This window comes from Ornithorhynchus anatinus, chromosome 4 (genome assembly GCF_004115215.2).
Source record: "Ornithorhynchus anatinus isolate Pmale09 chromosome 4, mOrnAna1.pri.v4, whole genome shotgun sequence".
NCBI classification, from domain to species: Eukaryota; Metazoa; Chordata; class Mammalia; order Monotremata; family Ornithorhynchidae; genus Ornithorhynchus; species Ornithorhynchus anatinus.
Genome location: NC_041731.1, coordinates 81,426,777 through 81,448,999, shown reverse-complemented (window position 1 = coordinate 81,448,999; position 22,223 = coordinate 81,426,777). Strand labels below are relative to the sequence as shown.

Below are 22,223 nucleotides of genomic sequence, written 5' to 3'. Positions count from 1 at the left end.
CCAAGTAATAGTAATAATAATAATAATTATAATAATTATGGTATTCGTTAAGCACTTACTATGTGCCAAGCACTGTTCTAAGCTCCAGGGTAGATACAGGGTAATCAGGTTGCCTCATGTGGGGCTCACACTTTTAATCTCTGCTTTATAGATGAGGTAACTGAGGCACAGGGAAGTTGTGACTTACCCAAGGTCATACAGCAGATAATTAGCAGAAGTGGGATTAGAACCTACATTCTCTGGCTCCCAAGCCCATGCTCTTTCCACTAAGCCTTGTTGCTTCTTGTCCTGCACACAGTAAGTGCTCAGTAAGCACCACTGATTGTGTGCTATGGGGTGGGTGTGAGCACCCAAATGCTTGGGTGACATGGAAGGACTGAAGAGACAGTAGGGGGTGTCACACAGGGTGGGAGTCCTACTTTCTGGTTGTGAGTTTGGGGTTCAGACTAGGGGAGACTCTAAGGGCGGTCATTCCTTTTTTATGAAGTTCCCACCAGAAAGATGTTGGTTTTCTGGGGGCTAATCTGGCTTGGCTTCCTTTCCCTTGTTTTTCCAATCTTGCTTCTTTCCCGCAACTAGCTGCTCTTATCTTTGGCGCCCTGCACCCTGCCCCAGTGAATCAGAAGTTTCATTTAGGTAAACAATCTCCAGAAATAGCCTGAAACGGTGAGCAAGCATTTTGTTTTGAATAATAGGCATCGTCCCGGAGCCTATCCCGAATGGGACTATAAAACGGCCGCGGCTGTCAGGATCCGACTTCCCCCCTTTGTCCGCCCGGCAGCAGATGTGCTCGGGTGTCCCGAGGTGCAGGTCAGGGGCTGAAAATAAAGTGGGTTTTCCCAGTACGGATTGGGGCCCGTGATTTGGAACTTGCGGGTCTAGAGCAGTTGGCCCTGACCCCGGGCAAGTCCACAGTCCAGGAATCCGTGCCTTTCACGACAGGCCCTCACCCCTCTAGACTGTAATCTCGTTGTGGGCAGGAAACGTGTCTACTAACTCTGTTATGCTCTCCCAAGTGCTTAGTACAGTGCTCTGCATGCAGTATGCACCCAATAAATACCAGTGACTGACTGACTGTCTCAGCAAGGCCACCATCTCCTTGGGATGCAGGCTGTATAGTGGCCCCGGTTAGCGTCACTAGTCTTTTGGTCTGTTAGAGTTTCCATTACGGTTCTGGCGTTTAGGAATTTATAACCCACAATAAAATTTTGCTGCAGGCGGGAGGTGGCCCAAACGAGAACAGTTCAGTCTGGCAGAACTTCAGCTCTGGCAGTTTGAAACCACACATCTCAGCCTGTTTCTGAAAGCGAAATGTGCCGGTCTGGGAAAACAGGCGGTGGTTTGAACCTCGGACTGCATCTTGCCCCAGAGCTGGGCGGGATGCCCGGTGTTAGAGGTACTTTTTGGCCTGGTTCTGCTCTCCCAGAAGTTGCAGAAAGAAAAGCAATGATCCAACCGTTCCTGGTGGAGGGAAAGATTGTCTTCCCCGGCTCTCTTCATCTGCTGCTCCTCAGCTTGCACTCTTCGTCCCTTTTAAGCTCACCTTTTAACTGTACCTCCTGACTCTCCTACTTCAGACTTCTTGCTCATGCCGTTCTTCTGGCCTGGAATTCCCTCCCCGGCCAAATATGCCACATCACAGCTCTCCGTGAATTCAAAGCTCTCCTAAAATGTGCCTCCTCCTTCAGGAAGGTATGTAGATATAACTTGAGAAGCAAAATGGGTTTCGTGCAAAGAACATGGGCCTGTAAATCAGAGGACCTGGGTTCTAATCCAGGATCTGCCCCTTGCCTGCTGTGTGACCTTGGACAAAGTCATTAACTGCTGTGTGACTCAGTTTACTCATCTGAAAAATGTGGATCCAAAAACTGTTTTACATCTTACTTTAAGTCCCATGTCGGACAGGGACTCTTTCTGACTTGATTATCTTGTATCTATCTCAGTGCTCAGTAGTGCTTGGCCCATAGTAAGTGCTTAACAAATACCACAATTATTATTTATTCATATATTCAGTCATATTTATTTAGCACTTACTGTGTGCAGAACATTGTACTAAGCGTTTGGGAAAGTACAATACAGCAATCAAGAGGGACGATCCCTGCCTGCAATATTAGTAAGGTCACATCCCCTCCAAGACATCTTCCCTGATTAAACCCCTCATTTACCCCAGCTCCCTCTCCCTTCTGCATCATATATACACTTTGACCTGTATCCTCTGGGCACTTGGTATTCCCCTCACCCTCTGCCCCACAGCACTTATGTACTGTGTATTTCTTTATCACATAGTGTATTTCTTTATCACAGTGTCTCTCTCCCCGTCTAGACTGTAAACTTCTTGTGGGCAGGGAACGTGCCTGCCGGCTCTGCTATATTATACTCTCCCATGCACTTAGTACAGTGCTCTACACACAGTAAGTGCTCAATGAATACCATTGATTGGTTGATTGATTTGATTGATTATTAGGTTTGAGAGAGGTTTGGCTAGATTCTTGAATGATGCATTGACCCGGACTGGACCTCCCTAACTTTAAGGATAGGGGTCCAGGAGGTCACCATCCCACATTTCCTCCAACTCTCCTGGGACCGAGTTGGAAACAAATCCAGGATAGGATGGACTGAATCTGACCCAGAGTGGCGCTGATCAAGTTCCTACAAAATACATTATTTCTTGGACAAAATATGGAAGATAGTGTTTGTAGCTGACAGGATATCCCTTTTTGATGGTATTTATTAAGTGCTTACTATGTGCCAGGCACTGTACTAAGTGCTGGGATCTTGTCTTATGCCTTCGGGTCATTTCTGACCTGTAGCGACACCACGGACACAATCGGTTTGGACACAGTCTATGTCCCACATGAAGCTCACGGTCTTACTCCCCCTTTTACAGACGAGGTAACTGAGGCACAGAGAAGTGAAGTAATTTGCCCAAGGTCACACAGCAGACATGGGCGGACCCAGGATTGTAACGCAGGGCTTTCTGGAAGGTGACACACCTCCTGCATAGTGAAAAGTCCCTACGAGTAGCTCCATTTCCACTATGTAGATCCACTGCACACCAGACTGAGTGCTCTTTTCTGGTTAATCCAGCCAACCCTTAGTTCCAAGAAAATCTGTCTAGAGGGGTACTGGGAAGCCCCATTGTTTGCACAGTTCTGGAAGCTGCAGGGTTGTGAAGGTCCTAAACTATACAAGCAAATTGTTGAACTGTGGACTTTATCAGCTGCTTGTCCCCTCAAACTGCAAGACAGGAGCCTGCTAATCATGGCTGGCTTTATCTGTGAGCACACAGGTAGCCCAGCAAGTGATCGTGGAGGCCGAGGCTCTGGAAGACCTTTTAAGCAGAACTAATTCATCCATTCATTCATTCACTAGTATTTATTGAGCGCTTACTATGTGCAGAGCACTGTACTAAGTGCTTGAAGTGCACAATTCGACAACAGATAGAGACAATCCCTGCCCGAAAATGGGCTCATAGTCTAAATGGGGGAGACAGACAGCAAAGCAAAACAGAGCAAAACAAAACAAGCAGTGTAGCATAGATATCAACAAGATAAATAAAATCATAGAGATATACACATCGTTAACAAAATAAGGTAATGAATAATATATACAAATATGCACAGTGCTGAGGTGAGGGGAAGGGGGGAAGAGCAGAGGGTGGGAGGGGGGCAATGGGGAGGGGAGGAGGAGCAGAGGGAAAGGGGGGCTCAGTCTGGGAAGGCCTCCTGGAGGAGGTGAGCTCTCAGTAGGGCTTTGAAGAGGGGGAAGAGAGTTAGTTTGGGGGGAGGTGAGAAGGGAGGACATTCCAGGACATCGGTAGGACGTGGGCCAGGGGTCGACGATGGGACAGGCGCGAACGGGGGACCATGAGGAGGTGAGCGGCAGAGGAGTGGAGAGTATGGGGTGGGCAGTAGAAAGAGAGAAGGGAGGTGAGGTAGGAGGGGGCAAGGGGGATGGAGAACTTTGAAGCCAAGAGTGAGGAGTGTTTGTTTCGTGCGAAGGTTCTGAACCAACCTGCCTTTGCTTCTCAAAGCCTTGGGAGAGAGGTTCTCCATCCAGGGTAAGCGTCTGTTCTTGCTGGGAGGATTGAAGTTTCCAGATCCCGACACTTACACCACAGAACTGTCCTTTCTTATCATCCCTATCAGTTCATTAATAATAATAGTAATAGTAGTATTTGTTAAGTGCCTACTATGTGCCAGGCACTGTTCTAAACACTGGGGTGGATACCAACAAATCAGGTTGGACCCAGTCCCTGTCCAACATGGGGCTCACAGCTTCAATCCCTATTTTACAGATGAGGTAATTGAAGCACAGAGAAGTGAAGTGACTTACCCAAGGTGGAAAGGTGGCTGAGCTAGAACTAGAACCCAGGTCTTTCTGACTCCCAGGCCTATGCTCTGTCCACGAAGCCATACTACTTCTCATTAGCAAATGTATGTGTTTGGGCTCCCCAGGAGGGAGGGTTGATAATGATGATGCTATTTTGTTAAGCACTACTCTAAATGCTGGGTTAGATGCAAGGTAATCAGTTGTCCCACGTAGGACTCGCAGTCTCAATCCCCATTTTACAGATGCGGTAACTGAGGCACAGAGAAGTTAAGTGGCTTGCCCCAAGTCACAGAGTTGACAAGTGGTAAGGCCAGGATTAGTACTCTGGAAATTACTTGCATTGGGAAGGTGGACTTTGTTGCTGCAGAATCGTTTATGAGGGTCCTGAGAGACCCTCCTCCCAACCCTGTGGAAATCTCCGGCCCTTTGGCACGTAGGTACCAACCCACATCAGGGTCTCCGGTTGATGTCCCCAAACACAATGCCATCGATGCTCATTTGCTCAAAGAAATTGGGCTCCTGATTATGTTCTCCCATTTTCCATGTAGAAAAGTTGTAGTGCTGAAATAGTGATGATTCTGTGAAGGGCTGAATTTATTTAGCTAAAAAAAGAAACCATTTTCAGGTAAGTGTCCCAATCTTGAAGTGCTGCAACCTGGAGCTGAGTTACAGAAATGTCATTAGATTGAGTCTCTTTTCCCACAGATTTCCAAGTTCATCTTGGAAGCTAATTTACTTCTGATTTTATGTGGAGAAATTAATTTTCAGTTTACTTTTTAGGTGGAGATTAGGGGAATGACACATTTGCAAGCATAAATCAATCTGACTGCAAAATAGCCCCTTCTGCTAATCCCAGCCCTGATTACATAGTTCACAGGTGGACTTTGGGCAGTTGTTTAAACATTTTATTTCTACAGAAACAAACTCCTCACTAATTTGTCTTCCGGGTCTCACTTGTAGTGACTACTCAGGAAAAACAAGAGAACAGAGAGCAGAAATTGGGCTCTTAAAGAAAGGAAAAGCCTCCACTGTGGGGTGGAGAAGGAGAGGCAAGAGGTAAAAAGAGTAGCTAGGATGCTGATAGAATAATATTAAAAAATAAAAATAATAATAAAGTATTATTAAGGTTTTAGTTTTGTGCAAGTCTTGGGGTAGATGTAAGCTCTTTGTGGGCAGGGAGGTGTCTGTTTATTTGTGTATTCTCCCAAGCACTTAATATAGTGCTCTGCCCACAGTAAGCGCTCAATAAATAGACCTGAATGAATAAATAACAAAAGCAGCAGGCAGATCAGACACAGTTCCTGTCCCACTCGGGGTTCATGGCCTGAGGGGTGGAAAGAACAGGTGTTTAATCCTATTTTACAGTTGAGAAACAAGGCACAGGAACACATAATAATAATTATATAGTAATAGTGGTATTTTGCAAAGCACTGGTACTAAACACTGGGGTAGATGCAGGATTATCAGTCAGACACAGCCTCCGTTTCCTCCAGGCTGACAGTCTCAGAGGAAGGAGAATCAGATATTGTATTCCCATTTTACAGATGAGTAAACCTAAGTCCAGAGAAATGATGTCACTTGCCTGAGGTCATACAGCAGGCCAATGGAGGAGCTGGGATTAGAACCCAGCTCCTCTGACTCCCAGGCCCGTGCTTCAACCCGTCAACCCCACAGCCCCTTACGTTACATACCAGGGCATATGTACTCTGCACAAAGTAAACGCTTAACAAATACAATAATAAAATGATAATGGTACAAATCTTAAAATTGTAGATTGTAAATTATTTATATTAATATCTGTATCCCCCTCTAGAATGTAAGCTCACTGTGGGCAGAGAAATGTGTCCGCCAACTCTGTTTTATTGTACTCTCCCAAGTGGTTAGTAGAGTGCTCTGCACTTAGTAAGTGCTAAATAAATGTCACTGATTGATTGGATCTCATCTGCCTTGTGCACTGGGCGAGTACACTGCTCTACACATCGGAAGCTTTCAAGAAATGTCATTGATGGTGATAGTGTGCTCTTTCCACTAGATCATGTCGTCTTCGAAGAGTTGCAATTCAACAGTGCAGGTTGTCGGTGCCAGGAGTCAAGTGAATGGAAAGTATCATTCTCCTGTGGGAAGGAAATGTGACAGCTAGTTCTATGATATTGTAGTCTTCCAAGCGCTTAATACAGTGCTCTGCACAGTGTAAATGCTCAATAATTCTCATTGATTGGATTTTGCCGGCACTGTGTGTTGGATGAGCTTCTAATGCATATCTGTTTAGGGCTAAATCTACATTATGACCTAGCTTGCTTGTGGAGTGCAGACTAAAGACAGACTGAGAGAACTGCGTGGAATCTGCATGGGTTCTGCCACCCTACACCTGGGAGGATTTTTTACCAGGGGAAGCAGCGTGGACTAGTAGAAAAAGCACGGGCCTGAGAGTCAGAAGGACCTGGCTCAGCCACTTGTCAGCTGTGTGACCTTTGGCAAATCACTTCACTTCTCTGTGCCTCAGTTGCCTGGTCTTAGGCTGTCGAGTCATTTCCGACCCACAGTGACTCCAAGGACACATCTCTATCAGAACACCCCTCCTCCATCTGCCATCGTTTTGGTAGTGGATCCATAGCATTTTCTTGGTAAAAATATGGAAGTGGTTTACCACTGCCTCCTTCCGCACAGTCAACTTGAGTCTCCACCCTTGACTCTCTCCCATGCCGCTGCTGCCTAGCACAGGTGAGTTTTGACTTGTAGCAGATTCTCTTCCACTCTCTAGACACTGCCCAAGCTAGGAATGGAATGGGTAAACCTCTGATTGACTCTCCCCCCTGTAGCTGAAACTGGTAGAGTACTGGAAACTCTCCAGGTGCAATCCCAAGAGTGTTATGCCTCAGTTATCTCATCTGTAAAATGGGGATCGAATACTCCTCCTCTCCTACTTAGACTGTGAGCCCCATGTGGGACCTGATGATCTACCCCAGTGCTTAGTACAGTGCTTGGTACAGAGCAAATGGTTAACAAATGCAGGAGAGATGATGCCCTGGAAGGTGATTTCTTACATGCAAATTCATGAAGTGTTCTATGTTTTTCTTCAAAGCTTTATTAAAGGCACATCTCCATCTCCTCCATCTCCTCCATCCCTGACTAGCACCTCCCTTCCCCGCTTTTCCCCAGGGCCTCTCTTTCCACTAGGTTCAGGATAATCAGGTTGGACACAAGCCCCATGTCCCATATGAGGCTCACAGTCTTAATTCCTGTTTTACAGATGAAGGTATCTGAGGCCCAGGGAAGTTGAAGTGACTTGCCCCAAGGTCACACAACAGACACACGGGCGGAGCCGGATTAGAACCTAAGTCTTTCTGACTCCTGAAACCCTCTGTTTATCCCCACATCCCCTCTCTCTTTGCCCATGATGACTTTGCCTACTATTTTACTGACAGAATCAAAAGCATCAGGTATATGTTTCCCAAAGACTCTTTCTCACTTCCCCAGCTCCCCTCTGATCCTTATATCCACTCATCATCCTTCTCAAGAGGTGATCTCTCCGACATTCAAATCATACCCCTTCTACTTTGGTCTGCTCTGAACAGCTCTGTGATGTAAATTGGATCCCTTTCAATATTAGTAATAATAATAATAATAAAATAAATGTGGAGTTTATTAAGCATTTACTGTGTCAGGCACTGTACTAAGTGCTGGGGTAGGTGCAAGATGATCAGGCTGGGTACAATCCCTGTCCCGCATAGGGCTCCCAGTCTCAATCCCCATTTTACAGATGAGGTACCTGAGGCCCGGAGAAGTGAAGTGACTTGCCCAGGGTCACACATCAGACCAAAATTAGAACCCAGGTCCTTTGGACTTCCAGGCCCATGCTCTAACCACTAGACCACATTGCTTCCCTTTGGGTCTGAGAAGGAAATAATAATAATAATGATGATGGTATTCATTAAGCGCTTACTATGTGCCAAACACTGTTCTAATCTCTGGATAGATACAAGGCTATCAGGTTGTCCCATGTAGGGCTCACAGTCTTAATCCCCATTTTACAGATACAGTAACTGAGGCCCAGAGAAATAAAGTGACTTGCCCAAAGTCACACAGCTAACAAGTGGCGGAGCCGGGATTAGAACCCCGACCTCTGACTTCCAAGCCTGTGCTTTTTCCACTAAGCCATGCTGCTTCTCCATGGGATGGGAGTGAGAGGTAGCAGTGATGGGAATCCTGCAACAGGGATCTGGTAAGGAAGCATGACTGAGGCGGGTGGAAGACAGGCTCAATCCAAGAGGGGATTTGGGCATATTGGGTAGAGTTGGGCACTATCCTGTGCTCCCAGTAAAACACTCTGCAAACAGTTTGCTTGTTTGATTTATGGTACTTGTTAAGCGCTTACTCTGGGTAGGTACCATCAATGAGGTCAGACACAGTTCTTGTCCCGTGGGGCTTACAGTCTTAAGTAGGAGGGAGAACAGGTATTGAATCTGCATTTTACAGTTGAGGAAACTGAGGCACCGAGAAGTTAAGTGACTTGCCCAAGGTCACGCAGCAAGCCATTGTCAGAGCCGGGATTAGAACCCAGGTTATCCAACTCCCTGACCTGTGCTCCATCCACTAAGCCACGCTGCTCCTCTAGATGCTTTACTATGGACTTTAAAAATTCTCCCCGTCTGCACAGGATCTTGTCCAGGTGCAATTTAACACATTAAATAAAAATCAGTTTATATTGAGGTTCTGGTTTGTGCAAAGAAACGTTCTCGTTAGGAAGCCCCACGTTTCAACTCCCATTTTTGAGCCTGTTTCCCAGGAGGCTGTGGGGAGGCGGTATTAATGTGTCAAGGATCAAAGGTTCCCCTGTAGGTCCAGGGGCACTGGGTGGGTTGGTTTATCCTCTCTCTGATTCATTCAAGGAGAGCGGAAGCCCCAGCCTCAGTCCCTAGTCTGAGAAGGTTTGGACCAGCAGAGCTGGAGGTAAGGACCTGGGAGAATCATGTATTTATTGAGCACTTACTGTGTACAAAGCACTATATTAAGTGCTTGGAAGAGTGCAATATAACAACAAACACATTCCTGCCCACAGTGACCCTACAGTCTAGAGAGGGAGACAGACATTAATATAAATAAATAGATAAATAAGTATAGACAGATATATACATATGTGCTGTGGGGATGGGAGGGAGCATGAATGAAGGAGCAAGTAACAGCAGTGCAGAAGGAAGTGAGAGAAAAGGAGAGGAATGCTTAGTCACGGGAGGCTTCCTGGAGGAGATGTGCCTTCAATAAGGTTTTGAAGTCGGGGAGCGCAATCATCTGTCCGACATGAGGAGGGAGGTAGAAAAGCAGCATGGCGTAGTGGATAGATTATAGGCCTGGGAGTCAGAAGGTCATGGGTTCTAATACCAGCTCCGCTACTTGTCTGCTGTGTGACCTCGGGTAAGTCACTTCTCTCTGCCTCAGTTCCCTCATCTGTAAAATGGGGACTAAGACTGGGAGCCCCGTATGGGACAGGGCCTGCATCCAACCCAATTATCTTGTATCTACCCCAGGGCTTAGAATAGTGCCTGGCATAGTAAGTGCTTAGCAAATACCATAATTATTATTATTATTGTTATTCCCCACCAACAGAAGACTTGAGAAGCAACCACAACTCCCCTTTCCCTGCCTCCCCTCCCTGTCGATTACCCAGGCCGGAGCCTCAGTCCCTCGACCAAACGGTCACCACACTGGTCCAGGTACCTCCTGCTTTGACTATCGCATCAGCCTCCTCACTGGACTTCCTGCCTCCAGTCTCACCCCTCTCCAGTCCATTCTTCCCTCTGCTAGATCTTTTTTCTAAAATGTCTTCTGCACCTGTCTCAGCACTCCTCAAAACCCAACAGTGGTTGCCCATTCCTGTCCTCATCAGGCAAAAACTCCTCACAACTGGCTTGAAGGCACTCAATCAGTTCTCTTTCGCCTATTTATTCACCCCCGTTTTCCACTACATTCCTGCTTGCACCCTTGTTTTCTTAAATTAACCTGCTCACTGTGCCTTGTTCTCATCTCTCCTACCACCCATCTCTTGTTTACACCCCTCCCACCTGCCTGGATCTTCCTTCTCTTTCACATTTGACAGAACCCAGCTCTCTCCATCTTCAAAGCCCTACTGCTATCACATCTCCATATTAACCTCTAATCTCCCACCTATATTCCAACTGCCAAATCAGCACATCTGTGCAACTGACGAATTTATCACATCCTCCCTTAGCATTGTTCATCTCATTATGCTCTGTTTCTTCCTCCAATCTGTAATTTATTTTAGGGCCCATTTCCCTCCTGATTGACTGTAAGATCCTGGAAAGCAGGGGTTATATCTTAATATACCCTTAATGATAATAATTGTGCTATTCCTTAAGTGTTTACTTTATGCGGGGAACTGTACTTAGTGCTAGGTAGATACAAGATAATCAGGTCTCACATCCAAGTAGGAGGAAGAACAATTATTGAATTCCCACTTTGAAGATGAGGTAGCTAAGGCACAGAGAAGTTAAGTGACTTGCCTAAAGTCATACAGCAGGTAAGTGGCACACCGGAGAATGGCCCAGTGAATAGACTGTAAGCTCATTGTGAGCAGGGCATGTGTCCGTTTATTGTTGCATTGTACTTTCCCAAGTGCTTAATACAGTGCTCTGCACACGGTAAGCGCTCAATAAATAATAATAATAATGTTGGCATTTGTTAAGCGCTTACTATGTGCAGAGCACTGTTCTAAGCGCTGGGGGAGATACAGGGTAATCAGGTTGTCCCATGTGAGGCTCACAGTCGTAATCCCCATTTTACAGATGAAGTAACTGAGGCACAGAGAAGTTAAGTGACTTGCCCACAGTCACACAGCTGACAAGTGGCTGAGGCGGGATAAATGTGACTGATCAATTGATTCAGTGGATCATTCATTCAGTAGTATTTATTGAGCGCTTACTATGTGCAGAGCACTGTACTAAGCACTTAATGCCTATGCATCTCTTCACATTTCTCAGGTTAGCTGAAGTTGTTTAGCAATTTTTAGAGTCCTTGTTGGGGCTAAATGCTACATGAAGTGGCTGAATACAGTCTGAAGGTTATGGTGTTGACTCCTGTTATTTTGCCATATCTGTAGCTCTGCAAGGGTCAGGAGTGTGAAACAGCCCATAGTACTGAAACTGAATTTTAATGTTGACACTTCTGAGCAATTAAAGTTGACACTTCCGAGCAATTAAAGTATTGTGCGTTCCAAGACTTCAGTGTCTTGTGTCCTGGAGTTAACGTGATTCGAGAAGCAGCCTGGCCTAGTGGATAATGCACCAGTCTGGAAGTCAGAAGACCTGGGTTCTAATCCTGACTCTGCTGTTTGCTGTGTGACCTTGGGCAAATCGCCTAACTTCTCTGTGCCTCAGTTACCTCATTGGTAAAAAGAGGATATAACCCCATGTGGGAGGGGAACTGCATCCAACCTGATTAACCAGTATTCGCCCCAGTGCTTAGAACAGTGCTTGACACATAGGAAATATTTAACAAATACCATCCTTATTCATCCTGCAGCATTTCTCTGGAACTTTTCCTTGTTATTTATAGTAAAAATAATGAGAAGAATTAAGTGCTTACTATGTGCTAAACATTGTAGTAATCACTGGAGTAAATATGATAATCAGGTCATAGCCAGTCGTTATCCTACCTAGATCTGGGGAGAGGCAGACATCATTTTCTCCATTTTATAGCTGAGGAAACTGAGGTCCGGAGAAGTTAAGTGACTTTTTGAGCAGAGCTGACATTAGAACCCAGGTCCTCTGACTCCCAGGTCCATTCATTCAAACATATTTATTGAGTGCTTACTGTTTGCAGAGCACTGTACTGTTTCCAGTTGGCCACACTGCTTCTCCAAGAACTACTGTGGAGAAGTAGATGAAAACTTGAAGCAGAGAGGGAAATGCAGGACTTTAACTACAGCCACAAAGGAAGATCTGATTTTGGGGGCATGGAAAAATGTGACGGAACCTAAATTGTTCTCTCGGAAACTGCAATTCCTCAGGGTAAATATCTATTGTAAGAATAGCTCTGTGATTTACAGTTGTACTGAGGTGACAATAAATGTAAAGTGTTTTATTTTTGCCTAAATCCCCTCCATTGTTAGTAGGACTCTCTGGTGAGAAGGAGTCAAGGGTAGCAAAGAATGCTTTGTATTTGAGTGTACTGGATCTTTTACAGTGGAAAATATTTTATCTGGAAAAGAACTGACTGTGGCAGTAAGGTCTATAGAAGGAGTGAAATATGACGACCTGAAAGCAGCTACCTTGCATTCCAGGTAACATCAATCGATCAGTCGTATTTGTTGAGTGCTTATGTGTGAAGAGCACTGTACTGAATGCTTCGGAGTATGTGATATAGCAATAAAGCAGACACATTCCCTGCCCATCAAAGAGCTTATGGTCTAGAGGGGAGACAGACTTTAATATAAATAAATAAAGAGGGTGAATAAAGGGAACAAATCAGGGTGACGATGAAAGGAGAGGAGAAAGAAAGGAGCTTAGTCAGGGAAGCCTAAGGAGTGTTCCTTCAATAAGGCTTTGAAGGTGGGGAGAATAATTGTCTTTAGTATATGAAGAGGCGTTCCAGGACAGAGCAGGATGTGTAAGAGGTTGGTGGTGAGATAGACCAGACTGAGTACAGTCTTCCAAGAGGTTGGCATAAGAACGGGATAGAGGCTAGTTGTAGTAGGAAAGCAGTGATGCAGAAATAGGTGGGGGCAAGTGACGAGTGGATGATTCTCCCCACTCTTTTCTGTGCCACTCTTACTTCTCCTTCATTCATCCTCCCTCCCATCCCCAAGCACATTTATATACCTGTAATTTGTATTAATTAATCTATTTATTATATTAATCTTCTCTCCCTCTAGACTTGGAGTTTTTTATGCCAGAATGTTCGTTTTTTTATATCGTACACTCCCAAGCACTTATACATGCTTGCACACATAAGCTCAAAAATACAATTGAATGAATGAATGATACTTTAAATCACTGATAAGATCTATTTATCAGGATTGGCAACCACTGGTTCTGAGAGGAATGAATGAACGATTTTGTCAAAATTCATCATTGCACGAATGAAGATATGAGCAGGAGTCATAAGGACATACAGTAATTCAAGTATAGGATAATGCTTAGGATTAACCTGTAGCATTTGGAGAGAGAAAAATGGATTTTATGTTATTAAGGAAACTAATAGATTTAGATATTTGAATATTTGTTGAATAGATTCAAGATAATGTCAAGTTACACTTGTGAACAAGATTGCATCTCATCAATGTATATATATATACTACTATGTACAGCACAGTACTAAGCACTTAGAGATACACTATAGCAGATTGGCGAAAATCTCTCCCAGACTTCTTAGCTTATTCAGAAATTCCTAAAGAACTTGGATTTTCCCATGAAAGCTAAGCTTCCTGAAGCAAGATGATCTACTTACTCTTTATATTCTTCCAAGCCCAGTACATTACTCTACAACACAATAAACATTCAACAAATACCATTGATCTGGAATATTCATTTCAAAAAAGGAAACATTCTCACAGCCACCACTCTCCCCACCTTCAAGCCCTCCTAAAATACATGTCTTCTAGGCCTTCCCTGACCAAGCCTCTTTTCCCTTTCTGCCCCTCCCTCTGTGTCGGTTATGCATTTGCTGTGTAGCCCTTAAATACTTAATACTCTTGCCAGACCCCCCAGTCCTATTTAAATATCCTGTATTTCCCCTTCCATAATATTTTGATGTCTGCTTCCCCTTTAGACTTAAGCTCTTTATGGCAGATCGCTTCATTCATTCGACATTCACTTGTATTTATTGATGCTGACTAAGCACTTCCTAAGCACTCTTTTATTATTAAGTGCAGTCGAGTCGTTTCTGATTCATACGACTCTATGGATATACTTCTCCTGAACTCTGTCCTTCTCCATAACGTGCAACCTTTCTAATGGTTCTTCTGTTCCTAAGCACTGGGAGTACAATATAACAACACATTCCTGCCACAATGAGTCTAGAGGGCAGACATTAATGTATAGTAATAATAGATAAATAAATTACATATATACTGATGTGTACCAACTTCTAATAATTAGTACTACACCATACTAGTATCAATAAATAGTATTATTGATTGCTATACTATTGATTGACTGATACCAATTTGAAGTTCTGATTTGGAACTCTGTTCGTGAGAGGTAGCCTCCCCCAAGCATAAGCTTCTTATTTACTGCTCTTATCTGGTTTCATTGAGAAAAAAATTGCATGGTGTTTTACCTTTCCTCCCCAGAACTTCCAGCGCCACACAGAAGATAATATCTTCCAATCTTCACGGTGTCACTGGAGAACATATCTGATATCCCAATTTCCACTTGGGAGTAGAAGGAACAGCAGAATGAAATAGAGATTTCCACGTAGCATGGGTCTGGAATCAGAAGCAGAAGGACCTGAGTTCTAAACTCAGCTCCTCCTGTCTGCTGTGTAATTTTGGGAAATCACCTAACATCTCTGGGCCTCAGTTATCTCTTCTGTAAAATGGGGATTGACTGTGAGCACCATGTAGGACAGGGACTGTGGTCCGACCCCATTAGCTTGTATCTACCCCAGTACTTAGTACCGTGTCTGGCTCGTAGTAATGCTTAACAAACAGCCTCAAAAAATATCCCAACAAGTCAGTGACTAAGAATGGAGATGCAGTCAAGGTAACTCAGGAATCTTGGCTATTAGTCCTTTGGTGTCCCTACTCCCTCTTAAAATACTTGGCTTTTATGAAAAGAAAAGATGACTGCAAGGAGTGTGTGGAGAGCAGGCCAGGTCAGGGAGACCCGCCCATCTTTCTCTGCTGGAGGGCCAATGGAGGGTTACTATGGTTACTATGGGCCCTCTTCATTCCAGCTTGTTATATGGCTTGTTTTTCTTCTGAACTACAAAGGCTGACCAGAAGTGGATTTAGATAATGGTATTTGAATTTTATGAGGAGATATGGCTTTCAGAGTATCTAAGGAGTGTTTTCCGTGATCTCTGCCCTTGTTTGCTGAATAAAGCAATAATGCTAGAGTGGCAGAGCTGCTCCTTTCGGAAGCTTTCCAATCGATCAGTCAGTCCATCAGTGTATTTATTGCATGTCTGCTTCTGTGCAGAGCACTTACTAAACACTTGGAGAATAAGATAGAGGACTTCTACTTGACCACCTGATTAGGGATCCAGGGGAAATTCTGATGTTGTTTGTAGCTGTTGAGCAATGATGTTACACCAAGGGGTAAGGACAGAATGTAATGTTCCCAGTAGGAGTAAACCTTTCAAAGGAATGGTGAGTTCTGCATGAAATGTATCTTTTATGAGAGGGGAAGGCTGGGACCAGTGAATCACAGATGATGTCCAGAAGCAGATATAAGAAAACCTAATTTTCAATGCAGGAGGCTGGAGCTCCAGTTGATGGATTTTCCAATTTCCATTTTGCGGTAATATGAGAAATTGGGATGTCGGGTTTCGAGGAGAAAACTACACAAGGGTCTCATTTGGGTCAGAGTGGATCGTTTCTGTTGAATCATTTGCTGTTGGTTTAATTTTGGGAACTTTTTTAGAGCAAGAAATAACCATAAAGGAAAGTTCTGTCTTCACTGGTTCCTTAAGCCACCACCCAAGTAGATATAGTAGTCTGGAGAACACAGCAGAAATATTTTGAGGGCAAGATAGTGGCTTCATCCTCTTGATATTCGATAATAATGTCAGCTGTGAGTTCACATGGTAAGAACTGAATAAATGTTAATTGATCAGAAATTATCATGAGAAGCAGTGTAACCTAATGGAAAGAGCACAGGCCTGGGAGTCAGTGGACATAGGTTTTAGAACCGGCTCTGCCAATTGTCTTCTTTGTGACCTTGGGCAAGTCACTTAATTTCTACGTGCTTCAATTCCCTCATCTGCAAAATGGGAATTCATTACCTGTTCTCCCTCCTACTTAAACTGTGAGCCCAATAAGTGAAACCTGATTATCATATCTATCCCAGCATTTAGTACAGTGCTTGACACATATGGTAAGCACCTAATACTGTAATTATTATTGTTATTGTTATCATAAATTGAAATAATTTTGAAAATCCAACCAAATTTTACCCAATTTAGAAAATTATAACTCTCCCCAAATTATGTTTTTAACCAGGAAAGTCTATCACTTTTATGTGTTTCAGTGAGTGTATTAACTTTATACAGGAATTGCTCCAGATTGAGTGGGAAGAATGCTATTTGTGAATTTAAAGATGGTTTTAAAAAAGAGATCTAAAGTAGTAATAATAATAATAATAACTGTGGCATTTATTAAGTGCTTATTATATTTCCCTACCTGCTCTCCTCCCTGCTTGGACTATGCACTTGCCACTGGACCCTTAGGCACTTTATAATAATAATACTGATGGTATTTTTAAAGTGCTTACTATGCGTCAAGCACTACTGAGCAGAGAATCTATCTGTTTACTGTTATATTGTACTCTCCCAAGCCGTTGGTTCAGTGTTCTGCACACAGTAAGCACTCAGTACGATTGAATACACTGTTCTAAGTGCAGCGATAGATACAAGCTGATCAGGTTGGACACAGTCCCTACCCCACAGGAAGCTCACAATCTTCATCTCCCTCCTCCCAGAAAAATCATTCATTCAATCAATCAATCAATCAATTGTATTTATTCAGTGCTTACTCTGTGCACAGCACTCTTCTAAGCATTTAGAATACCATATATAAATTGTACTTACAACTTATGTAAGCACACTTATGTAAATATTCTTACACTCTCCTACTTCTCCAATCTGTAATTTATTTTAATATCTACTTACCCCTGTGGTTTGTACAATTCCTTTGGGCAGGAATCACATCTGCTAGCCTTGAGAAGCAGCGTGGCTCACTGGAAAGAGCACGGGTTTTGGAGGCAGAGGTCATGGGTTCAAACCCCGGCTCTGCCACTTGTCAGCTGTGTGACTTTGGGCAAGTCACTTAACTTCTCGGTGCCTCAGTTACCTCATCTGTAAAATGGGGATTAAGACTGTGAGCCCCACGTGGGAGAACCTGATTCCCCTGTGTCTACCCCAGCACTTAGAACAGTGCTCGGCACATAGTAAGCGCTTAACAAATACCAACATTATTATTATTATTGTATTGTCCTTTCCCACTGACAGAGGGAATTGTTTCACATCTGGATCACCCACACCAAAACCTTAATAGAAGAAAGTGAGCCCAGTGGGAAAACACCTTATGGCAGCCTGATGGTTTGCACGATTTCAGCTATGCCCACCTGAGGAATCGTGATCCTTGGTTTTGTCCCTCATGAAGGCAGGCTGACTTGTACATCATATGGCCCTGCCGGATATTCAAGCATGATTAGAATCACCCAGTGGCTTCTCCTCAACCCCATGGCTCCCACTGTGGGATTGTACCAAGCGCTTAGTACAGTGCTCTGCACACAGTAAATGCTCAATAAATACGATTAAATGAGTGAATGATTGGATATTGTCTCATAAACAACATGCTGTTCACCCTGTGATACCTGCTCCTTTTCACCCTTAAGATCTGCTCACTGTGATGTTAAAGAGGAAATAGAAAGAAATGGCTCCATAAAAACAAAGTGTTCAATGAAAGAGAGTCCAGCAGGTTTTAATGGCAGTTGGGTGTGTTGGGACAGGGGTTGGGAACCTGCGCTGAAGCACAGGGCTAAGGACTAGGTAAAATCAAGGTAATCAGTTCAGACACAGTCCCCGTTCCACTCGGAGCTCACAGTCTAAACTGGGGAGGAAGACCCATAGGCAACAGATTGAATGACAAACAATTACATAGAAGCAGTGTGGTCTAGTGGAAAGAGCAGGGGTCTAGGAGTCAGAGTACCTGAGCTCTAGTTCCAGCTCAGCCACTTGTCTTTTGGTGACCTTGGACAAGTAATAACTTCTCTCCGACTCAGTTCCTCATGTGTAAACTGGGGATTAAATCTTACTCCCTCCTACTTAGCCTGTGAGCCTACGGGCTTAGGACAGTGCTTGGCACCTAGTAAGCACTTAATATGTACCATAATTATTATTATTAATAACAAATGACAGAAAATGAAAGGATTAAAAAAGAAACAATAAAAAACTAAGGACGTAAAGCAACAGGGAAGTCGTCTTATGAGCTAAGACCTTTAACCCTTTCCACCAAGATTCTTGATATGTTTTCTGAAACTGCAAATCTCTGTTTCCATGGTTTTTCAAGAATATAACCTCAGTGGAAATCTAGGCCGAATGTGCTTTGGAAGTCCTGATTTTCAGTCATTGGAATGGAAATTTCAGTGAAAACAGGGCCAGAGTACTCTTGATATTCTGAAGAGAAGAGACAGTTACACTGGCCAGCTGGAGAATTGCTTTGGAGGAAATTCATGGTTCTCTAAGAAAGGCTTCCCTTGAAGATGGCCATTGGCAGTTAGGATTCAGGGAAAAAGAGAAAAAGGAAAGAAGTAACACCTGGTTAATGGTAACCATGAAGGTTATCAGCAGTATTAAACATAGGTCTCCCAAAGCAGAGGATATAATAAGGATACTAATAACTGTGGTATTTATTAAGTTCTTACTGTGTGGCAAGCACTGGGGGTGGATGTAAGTTACAGTCAGGGGTCTCAAGAACTAGTCTAAAGAGGAAGGAGTATAGATATTTATTCTTCATTCTACAGATGAGGAACTGAGACACAGAGCAGGTAAATAACTTGCCCTAAGACACGCAGTTCTCCTTAAACGTTTCTGAAACTTAGGAAATAAATTTCTAAAGCCAGAATATTTAGAAGGCATTGTGTGTGTGAGGTTGCGTACTTTCAGTACACATAAGATTGAATGTTTACACCCTGTGGGCTCTTCTCCAAGTATACAAGTCCAACAGAGAATGGTTCATCGTGGGGGAGGAGAGGGGTGTGGGAGAGAAGAGGGGGCTGGCAATGAGTCATTGAGTGGCTAGGGTCCATTTTGAATTTGCACTCAGTAGTCACAGTGGGAAATGCCGCATGGACCTGAAGACTATATATGAATAATAATTCCACAGTTGGGATATTGAAAACACCAACTGTTTTTGAGATATTATCATTTTAGATTTCCATGAAGGAACGAACAGATTCCACTGAGCATAGTTAATAAGTTTGATGGAAGTGTTCAGTGCTGGGACTGCCTTCGGTGATTTGGAATGCATTTCAGGTTGATTTTCCAAGGTTTAGGAGAGGATTGGGCACTTCTCATGGAACCAAGAGTTTATTCACTTCTTGCTCCCTGGACTTGCAAGCCTCTCTCCTTCTAGATAACACTGTTTCGACACCTGGAATTTATGCAAACTGAAAACACTCTAATGGTGATTCCTCTTCAATATCTTTACTAGAAAATTTGATTCAACAAAAATGGGGCTGAAAATGGTTTGCTTTGGCTTCGTGGAAGACCCCTACTCACCCTACAAACACCCCTCCCCCCCCCCCTTGCATTCATTTTACACAATTAGTGCACAGTTTTATGTACTCTCCATTTAGATTGATAGATTAGATTGAGGGGTGAAAAGTTAATCCAGTCCCAAATTGCTTCACTTTTCACATCTCTTTCCAGGCCAGAATTAGGAGTACAATAGAATGTGAAGCATTTTCCATTTGAAATTTCAAATTTTCCAACAAAATAACAACAACGACAAAAAAACCCCTGAGCTCGGCAATTGTAAAGGCAGCATCTCTCCTAGGAAAACAGAGTAGGAGTAAAGTATAGTTGATAAATTCATCCTTCAGCAAGTAATAGTAATAATAGCATCTATTGAGAATTTACTGGTTGTAATTCTATGTAATAAGTGCTCAGGAAAGTCAAACAGAGATATGAGCATATGTTCCTGGCTCACCTGGAGCTTTACACTCAGTGCTTACTTTCCCATTCAATTCATTTTAGGGTGAAATAGCGAAGACTGGATTCATTTTCAATTCAACCCTATAATTTAGTCCTTTCATTTCTGGGAAAAATTTGGATTGAAGGGAGGCCTCTTAAAAAAGTGGAATTTGTTTTTTTTTTTTTTACACTAAGCCCTTACTATGCGCCAAGCACTTTGCTAAGCCCTGGGGTAGATACAAGCTAATCAGGTTGGATACAGTCCCTGATATCCAGAGGGCTCACAGGCTTAGTCCCCATTTTACAGATGAGGGAACTGAGGTACAGAGAAGTTAAGTGACTTGCCCAAGGTCACACAGCAGACAAATGGCAGAGTTGGGGATTAGGACCCAGGTCCTTCTGAACCCAGATCCCTGGCCTATTATTGTCTCTTGGAATTAAGCTGATAGGAGGTAGAAGCTCCTGTGGGCAAGGAGCTCACCTCCTCCATTAAAGCTCACCTCCTCCAAGAGGCCTTCCCAGACTGAGCTCCCCCCTTTTTCCCTCTGCTCCCTCTACCCTCCCCTTTCACCTCTCCGCAGCTAAACCCTCTTCTCCCCCATTTCCCTCTCCTCCCCCTCTCCCATCCCACCCCCTCGGCACTGTACTCGTCCGCTCAACTGTATATATCTTCATCACCCTATTTATTTTGTTTCTTTTGTTTAATGAGATGTACATCACCCTGATTCTTTTTATTTGCCATTGTTTTTATGAGATGTTCTTCCCCTTGACTCTATTTATTGCCATTGTTCTTGTCTTCCTGTCTCCCCCAATTACACTGTAAGCCCGTCAAAGGGCAGGGACTGTCTCTAACTGTGGCCGATTTGTACATTCCAAGCGCTTAGTACAGTGCTCTGCACATAGTAAGTGCTCAATAAATACTATTGAATGAATGAATAAATGAAAGGACTGTGTCTACCAACTCTGTTGAATTGTACTTTCCCAAGCATTTAGTTCAGTGCTCTGCACACAGTAAATGGCCAATAAATACCATTGATTGATTGATTGATTGTGGAAATAAGCAGAAATCCCATCCGTGCTCCCTGGTTTTTCTCTTGAAGAACAAAAAGCACTTGAGCCTTTTTCCTTTAAAAATAGAGCTGATGGGGAAAGCACATATTATTTCACTCAGAAAGATTGTTTCCACATTCTCTCTCTGCCCCCTTCTTCCTTTAGCTTGTGTTTTTTGGCTAAAAACAAGGGGCAGGATGGGAGTCCATTGCAGTGCAGGTGGGTAGTGACAGGTTAGTTCATGATAAATAGGAAGTGTCCCCGTGCCTCAGACCTACCAGGGACAAATCTAGGAAAAGGTTATCTGAGGTTGTAGGGGAGGAGGGGTGGGGAGGAGGGAGATATTCAAGCAGAAGGCTGAAGTTTTAATCTTGCAGATAAAGACTTCTGTCGGTCCAATTGTCTTTTCCTCCTCTTGATCCAATTGTCTGGGAAAGATTGTAAGATATAGTGTCAGTATGGCTTCTCTTGACAGAGGAGGTGATTGCCATTGGGAATCTGATTGTCACATGGATAAACTGCACAAGGCTGCCTCAGCAGCAGACCCGAGGCAGCCTCCCGGCTGTGTCAGGCTGGGAAGGTGGGACCCTTTGCTTTTCACAGGTCTGATTTTAGGGAGTGTTCAGCTAGGCGGTCTGTCATATTTCCTCCTTTCAAGTGTTGGAATGTTCCAGGAGAGCACTCCGAAATCCTGCAGAAGGCAGTCGGTTCTGTGCTTCGTGATTACCTAGTCTTTATCCTTACTGAAGGTGACAGCTCTTATTCTGAGTACAAAAGTGGAACCAGCCAAAGTGGCAGGTGCTTAGTTAAGTTATTGTTTGGGACAGAAGGCTCGTCAATCAATCCACGGAATTTATTGAGCGTTTACTGCAGAGAGTGCAGACAGAGAGGGGTACTTCTAGTACCCCTGGTCTCAAAGGGTTTAAATTAGAGGAGTCATCACCTCTCCTTTAGACACCCTTCTCCTT

At 43.7% G+C, this 22,223-nt stretch overlaps 1 non-coding gene across 1 annotated transcript; it reads right to left on the bottom strand.

Moving 5' to 3' along the window:
• Positions 1–7,063: 7,063 nt before the first annotated feature.
• LOC114811614 lies at positions 7,064–7,201 on the bottom strand. Its single transcript, XR_003759310.1, has one exon. It is a non-coding gene; the product is annotated as a small nucleolar RNA SNORA7 (small nucleolar RNA).
• Positions 7,202–22,223: the final 15,022 nt, after the last annotated feature.